Raw genomic sequence first — 7,276 nt, forward strand, 5'->3', positions numbered from 1 at the left:
ACATAAGGCCTCCCCGATAATAAGGCCCCCCGAAGCTACCATAACTCTGGACTCTGGACCATAGTGGCAGGCGCCAACATGCAGCTCACTGTTGGCCAAAGCACAGCCGGAGCAGACAGGGTGTGCGAGTAAATGTACCATAGATTGTTGTACATGGAAATAATGGTAGTAACAAGAAACTCTTGATACTGTAGGATTCACAGTTTGTCTGGTTATGCTGGTTTGTGATGACAACTACTACCGTACCGTATACAGGTAATAAATTTCCTTTTTTGCTGTTCAACAATAAATGTGTACCATATTCTTCTTCATGGAAAAATAAGATATCCCTGAAAATAAGACCTAGCGCATCTTTGGGAGCAAAAATTAATATAAGACACTGTCTTACTTTCGGGAAACAGGGTAAGATTCTTGGTTGGCACTTGTTTTTTTTCTTTCAGAGTTTTATATATGTTATTCCATTGTCTTCTTGCCTGAATAATTTCTACTGAGAAGTCTGAACTGTTATCTATTTTCCTTTGTAGGTGACTTTTATTTTCCTATGACTGCCCTCAGGATTCTTTTCTTTTCCTTGAAACTGGAGAGTTTGACTAGAGTATGTTGTGACATTTTTCTTTGGGGAGCTATCGTCTTTGAGAGGCTCTCAGCTTTTTGAATTGTTATTTTCGTTTCCTTTGTGATATTGGGCAAACTTTGTCCCCAAATTTCTGATACTAATTTCTCTTTAGATTTTTGTTAGTTTCTTCTTATTCCAGGATTCTGATGAGATGTAGGCTATTTCTCTTGATAGTGTCCCACATCATTCTCAGGCTCTCTTAGAATTATTTTTCTTTTGTTTTGTTGTTGTTGATTGTTTCTCTTACCAATTTTAGTCAGAGTGATTTTCTTTGAGCTCACTCATTCAACTTTCCTTTTCTTCCATTCTATTCCACAGGTCATTTATTATATTACCTAATTTTGTTATCCCATTATTTATCTTCCATTCCTTTTAGTTTAAGAATTTTAGTCTTCAGTTTCTTCCATTATTCTTATGAGTGTTCTCTACCTTTTTTGAAAACATGCAAACATCGTTCTTCCGAATTCTGTTTCTGGTAATTCCAGGGCCTCGTCTTCAGAGTACTTCGTTGTGTTAGGTGACTTTCAGTTGGTTTTGTTTGTTTTTCTTGAATTTTTTTTTAAGTTTACCCTAGTTGACTGATGTTTCCTCAGCTTGGAAGTACAGCTATGTATGGCATGTGAACTGCTGTATCATATAGAGGTTAGTTGGCTCTACCTAGTGACAGAGGAGAGGTCTAATGTTAGCTGGAAAACATACAGTGGTGAAATGTAGAAAAGTGGAAAAAGATGGGTAATTTGGGAAGGTGTAGGGTAGAGTGGTGGGAAGAGGGGGAATAAAATGAAAATAATGATAGTAATAGTAAGTGTCTGTCTGGATAGGACAATAGATTTATAAAAATAATAGGAAAATATTTCTTAAGAGGGATAATCAGAATTAATAAGTTTCATGTAAATATATTTTACAAGGAAAAAGAGACAGAAAAGAAAGGGGAAAAGAGTAGATGTGCATAAAAAAGGAGGGACAAAAGATTCAGTTGTGCCTTGGTGTATGTGCTGAACTTTTATTGCTATGGCAGTGTATATATGGGTGTTTCTATGCCCTCAAGTGGGGGGGCGGGAAATCCCTTGTTTGGGTGTGTTTTCCGGAATTTGCAGGCCTGCCTTTTTTCCCCCTGCAATGAATTCATATTCTCATGAAGAGGGGGGTGGAGTTGCACCTAAAGAGGACTCCGTAAGAGTAAGTGGTTGAGAACTAGGAAAAAAATGTACTAAAATAGAACAAAAGTTAAAAACCCGAAGAAAATAAAACAATGGAAAAGCTGAAACCACTTGTGGGTGGGGATTCATGCTTCCCTTGTCCCATTACTGTGCGCATGCAGATACTATGTAGGGGAGGTGGGGCAAGTCTTGGGGGAGGACACCAGGGAACACAGCTGAAAAGAAGGAAGAAGGAGGAAAAAATGGCGAGAAGTGAAGCTTGGGTACTGCTTTATGTCTGCATCAAGCTGCCCACGAAATCTGTTATCCGCCAGGGTCCCCAGAAGCCATCAAGGTAAGATATTTGGCTGGCTGGGTTTCCTCAGAGGCTGGGAAAAAAGTTGGCTGTGCTGGGGAGGAGTAGGGCTCACAGAAGGCGCCCATGCTGCTGGTCAGTGGTAAAGGGTGTCTATGATCAGGCATTGCTGCTCTCCCAATTTTAGAAACTTTGATCTACACGCTTTTAAGTTGAATTTCTTAATTCCAGAAAGTGCAGCATACCCCTTCTAGTGGAACCTCTCTTGTAGTTGAAGAGGAGATCTTCCCGGGCTTGTTATCTGTCGGCCATATTTCCTGAGACCAATCTATAATCTAGGCCATAAATCTTTATGGGGGCAGAAACCCTCATCTTTCCCCCTAAGAGCAGCTGGAGGGTTCAAACTACCGGCTTTGCAGTTACCAGCCAAATAAACAACCATTTACACCACCAGGGTTCTTTGTTAATATAAAAAGAGAAGTTATAATTTTTTCTGAGTGGAGCAATTTGGAGAGGGTTAACAATAATGGTTGTACAACATGGAGAGTATAAGCAATGGCACTGAATTATACATGTAGAAGTTGTTGAATTGGTAAATGTTTTATTGTGTATATCTTTGCCACAATTTAAAAAATTACATGACTAACCAGTACAGAGAAAAAGAATATGTTCTAAAATTGATTATGGTAAAGATTGTACAATTCTTCTTGAAATAATTGAGCTATTGAATTGTATGATATGTGGAAGAAGTGCCAATAGAACTGTTTAAAATTTTTTAAAATTTGCAACCAAGAGAGACAGAAGTGAATGTTATGATGGGGGAAAGATTTTAATTAAAGAATTGGAAACTCCATGTATTTTTGAGAGGATGCTGTAGTTATGGATTACCTGTAAAATTAAGAAAAACCAAATGTATACATTGAAATTTTAAACAAATAGTAAAAAGACAGTTTAAAATAAGTAACCAAAAATGTCATCAAAAACAACTAAATTAGGGAAAACAGTAATGGAGATTATTAAAAATTAAAATGGAATAATACAATACATTAAAAATCCTGTGAGATATTTGAAACTGAAACAACATTTCACTAATATTATTATTCTATTCATTTCACTAATATTATTATTCTATCTCAGAATATATATTATATCTGAGAATTTATCAATATGTTTAAGATAACTGCCATTTTTCTCTAGGTTGTTGTTAAACTACTAGACTTGGAGATGTCATTTATACTCACAAATCAATACTTAGCTTACTAGCCACCAACATAAACAAGGACGAACAATTCACTTCCATTGAGTTAATTCCTACTCACAGTGACCTTATATAACAGGTAGAACTGCCCGTGTGGGTTTCCAAAACTGTACCTTTTTTTAGAAAGACATTTATTCAGCATCATGATCAGACTATTACATTTAACAATCAACAGCGTGGATGCAAAAAAAGAGAAAAAAACCTACATTAAAACTCTTTGTTGGAATGTTCTACACTTTCCATAGAACAGGAACGAAAATAACTTGTTATACAATTATTCACAAATACAGTCCTCAAGTTCATTTGTCCATACACGTGAGTATTGTCTAAAACATGGCTCCCACCACTGTGCTTGGCAGAGTTCACAGATCTGTTGTCACCTGTAGCTTCCCTATCACTTCTCTGGCCCTCCTCTCCTGCTAAGCTTTGTTTCCTGGTAGTCACTAAAATATCCTGCCACTGCCCTAGCTACTGCTACTGCTTGAACCACCACAGCCACCTTTGTTTCGTGGTTTGGTAAAGTATTCACCTTTGCCACCGTAAAGGCCAGAGCTTCTGTCCCCAAAGTTTCCTCCCTTCATCAGTCCAAAATAGAAGATTGCTTGTTGTAATTGCCAAAATCATTGTAGCTTCCATCACTTCCCAAATTGCTTCCATCATTAACAAATCCATTATAACCATCCCCACTGCCTCCACATCCACTGCTGCCACAGCTGCCACCACATCCACTGAAGTTTCTGCCCAGACCAGATTTGTTATTCCCACCAAAACCCCTTCCTCGGCCACCACCACCGTATCCAAAACCACTTCAACCTCTTTGACTGGAAGAGGCACGGCGATCTCTGGCTTCGACAGCGCTCTCCTTACTTCCCAGTTGTGGCCATTCACAGAATGGGATTTCTGAATGACAATCTTATCTACGGAGTCATGGTCATCAAAAGTCACAAAAGCAAAGCCCCTCTTCTTGCCACTGCCTCCATCAGTCATGATTTCAGTTACTTCGATTTCCCCTATTGCTCAAAATAATCTCAGAGGTGGTGCTCATCAGTGTCTTCCTTGATGGCACCGACAAAGATCTTTTTCACAGTTACACGGGCACCTGGTCTTTGAGCGTCTTCTCCGGAGACAGCCCTCTTTGGTTCAACAACTCTTCCACCCACCTTGCGTGGCCTTGCAGTCATGGTTGCATCACCCTCCCCCACAGCAGAGTGAGTGACAAACCCAGAGTCTCTGGCGCGCTTGGTGCTTGGATCTCTCCTGATCACACAATCCATGAGGGTCCCCCATTGCTCACAATGGCTCCGCAGACTCTCATCTGTGGTTTCTTCGATGACGACTTTCCGCAGCTGTTCAGGCTCTTTAGGAGACTTTGACTTAGACATGAGTGCAGTGGAACAGTGGGGGTGCCAGGGACCCGAAGGATGCTTCCTCCATGGCGTCCACAGGCAGAAAGCAAGACTGTAACTCTACAGGAGTAGCAACCTCATCCAGTCTCCTACAGAGTAACTGATGGTTTTAAGTTGTTGACCTTGTGGTTAGCAGCCCAATGCGTAATCACTGCGCTGCTTGGCCTCCTTTTAATAGGTATCTGCTGACTTAAATTTGCCCTTGCTTCTCAGTACTGTCTGCTTACAAAGGAAATCCTTTGAAGTAAAAATTATTCACACTAAGCATAAGCTCCACTTTTCATTTTGTGCCGTGAACCACTTTAGAGGCTGGTGACATTAGGGACACCTCCTCAAAATCGTGTTAGCAAACACATAAAATATGTAGGCTTGTGAAGGAAGCAAATGTATAGAAATAGCTGTCTCATAAACCGTAATTTCAAAGGAGTGGTGAAAGTCAGATATTTTAAGAGCTTGGCAATGATTATAATACAGGATGAAAATATCTGTGATTTCAGCAGTCGTCTTAATTTATGTTGTAAAATGGGAAATTGCAAAGTTGAGGAATCCCTAGGTCTCACATAAGTCTGGTGCAAGGACCAAAGGAATGAAAACGAATGCCCGTATAGGGCAAAAGCGAGCTTTTATCATAATTGTTTTTGTCATTAGCAAAGTCCAAGTTTCAGCTCACTCTCACCAAGCTTACTGGTTAGATAGAGCCTTGTGGACCCCCAGAACTATGACCTTTAGTCACTCTCCATTTCTGGCACCAAACTCATTCCTGAGTTAGAATACTCAAACATTTGGGATCAAAGGACAGCATTTACCAAAGGACCAAGTTCAGAGGGTTAGGAAAGAAGTAGGAGTGGAAACAGGAAACACAAAAAGGAAGTGGACCTAAGTGACGGTACAACTCAGGGGACTGCAGTGGATGAGCTGAAACACAATGTGTAAGGATTGTTGAAAGGAAACTGATGATCTGCTCTGTGAACCTTCATCTAATTCACAATAAAAAGTTAAAAAGAAAGGAAAGAAAAACTATGGAGCACTGTTTTACTCTGACACACAGGGAGTCACTATGACTTGGAATCAACTCTGTGCCAACTGGTATTTGGTTTTGACCTGAAGATATTTGCATTTTAGAATAGGAAATATACTATAGGAGGCTCTGGAAACTATTGCAGTATCCAAGTGTGGCTGATTGTGGCTGGGCAGAAGGAGATCCCAGAGTTTATCTACCAGAGCCATTAGAGTGGAGTATTATGGTCCCCTGGAGACCACAAAGCACTTGGGAAGAAGGAAACTAAAGAGTAAGATGGTGGATGTAGGTATAGGAAGGCAAACCTACTTTGTCATCACTGCAGGCCTGGGTTGTTAGAAAGACTGAAGTGCATTCCCATGAGGGACAGGGGTTTTTGCTGGTATTTGCTTCCAGAGACTCCAGGCCAACCTCAGGTTCTCTTCTAAGTACCCTCTAAAGAATAGATAGTTGGGTCCTCAGAGATTTCCAAGGTATACTGGGGTCTATCAAGGGCATTCTCAGAACTATCCCAGGATTCTTGTGCAAATACTAGACCCTTGCCTGCAGCTGTCAGGTAAACGAAATTTCTATGTATAGATAATAGACTTGGTTTGGTTTTGATCTCAGTAAATAGGGATCCAGTAACCAACGTCATACTTTGAATCCAGGAAGTTCTGCAACCAAGCTCCACCTACTGCATATAGAGCCAAGCATGACCTGGATATATTGCATCCCTGGCTAATTTCTCATGTCCTGATCATACTCTGTACAGAACTTTCTTAAGTTCCATGACTACACCATGCCTTCAAATCTGCTAGTCACTCCCCTGGAATAATCTCTTTCTCCTTTTCCCAGGCATGCATGCATGAATAAATAAATAAATAAATTGTATCTCAGTCTCAGTAGATAAAAAGGAACCTTGGTGAAGTGGGTAAAGTGCTGCAACTGCCACTTGAAAGATTGGCAGTATCCAGCAGCCTTTGGTAAAGATGACAGTCGTGGCAACCCCACAGTTCCACAGTGCCCCATAGGGTAACTTATCTTCAATAGAATCATTCATCTCTCTTTTAGAAGTAATTTGAGGTTTCTTTGTAATTTGGGAAGCTCTTGCCTCTAAACATGAGGTCTCAATAGTAAAATTAACCATAACCAATATTGAACGAATCAATGGCTGCCCTCCTCTCTATCATATAATTGAAGGATCAATAATTTTTTGAAACTTAAACTCAAGAAAAGCAGGAATGGAATTCCTAAAGTTTGTTTCAAGTCAACCCTGTAACTGTGACAACCTCTTTTATTAAAGGTAAAGATGAAGCTGACTACTCTCATAAAGATTTATAGCTCCAGTCTCTTCTCCCCCATCATCTGCTCCTGTGTGCTCCGATCAGATATGTCCCTCTCCCGAAGCTGCGGATTCAGTACCATCCTTTGAAATAAATTCTTCTAGGGGGAGGGGCAGGCATCCACTTAGTTTTTGGGACTGGGGCCAGCCCCCCAGACCTCTCCACTGAGACTGGAGCACATCCTGGCCCACCAGGCCT

At 40.4% G+C, this 7,276-nt stretch overlaps 1 pseudogene; it reads right to left on the reverse strand.

The window, feature by feature from the left end:
* Window positions 1-3,772: 3,772 nt before the first annotated feature.
* Window positions 3,773-4,711, reverse strand: LOC101663329 (annotated as a pseudogene).
* Window positions 4,712-7,276: the final 2,565 nt, after the last annotated feature.

Source organism: Echinops telfairi, unplaced genomic scaffold, assembly GCF_000313985.2.
Source record: "Echinops telfairi isolate 266 unplaced genomic scaffold, ASM31398v2 ScPeMD7_7427;HRSCAF=8465, whole genome shotgun sequence".
NCBI lineage: Eukaryota > Metazoa > Chordata > Mammalia > Afrosoricida > Tenrecidae > Echinops > Echinops telfairi.